Source organism: Morone saxatilis, unplaced genomic scaffold, assembly GCF_004916995.1.
Source record: "Morone saxatilis isolate NCDOM2014 unplaced genomic scaffold, NCSU_SB_2.0 Contig18, whole genome shotgun sequence".
Taxonomy (NCBI): Eukaryota; Metazoa; Chordata; class Actinopteri; family Moronidae; genus Morone; species Morone saxatilis.
Window position 1 is genome coordinate 2,121,074 of NW_023339740.1, and position 623 is coordinate 2,121,696.

The window sequence follows — 623 nt, forward strand, 5'->3', positions numbered from 1 at the left end:
GGTGTCTGTGTCTGTGGTTGCTGCTAAGTTCTAAGCCAGAGCTGTAGTTTCTGATGGAGCAACAGCACAGGGCCACGGAAGTGAGATGAGCTTTGAATTAAGCCTGTGGGGACTATCGGGGGAAAAGTGTGTGGGAAATAGTTGCAGGGTGGTGGCAAACCTTAACGGACACCTAAGAGTCTCTTTTCAGTTTTCTTACCTCTCCACTAACAGTCTGAAGCGATTCAGTTCGGCATAATTTCCTGCTGCTCTGTTTGACCAAAGTACGGGTTTAGGGATTTAAACCCCCAGTAAGATCTAAAAGAGGAGCTTTACACTCAAGGCTTGATTAACCCACGCATACACCCACATTCCCCTAACCCATTTCTCCCAGAAGCCAACCAGTAGATACTACTTGCCCCAGATGTATAGACTCTGACTTGTGTCTGGTGGGAGCAAAGGAGGAAGTCAGGTGATGTTGTTATGGAGCGACAAAGACCTCAGAGGGAGGAGGGGTAGATGGATGGGCTGTTCATTTCTTGTTTTCTTTTACCCTTGACCACAATACTTTCCTAATCTTAAACACTGTGAGGTTCTTATTGTCACCATGACTATGTAGGTTCTCTAATCTTAATAAAGTACTT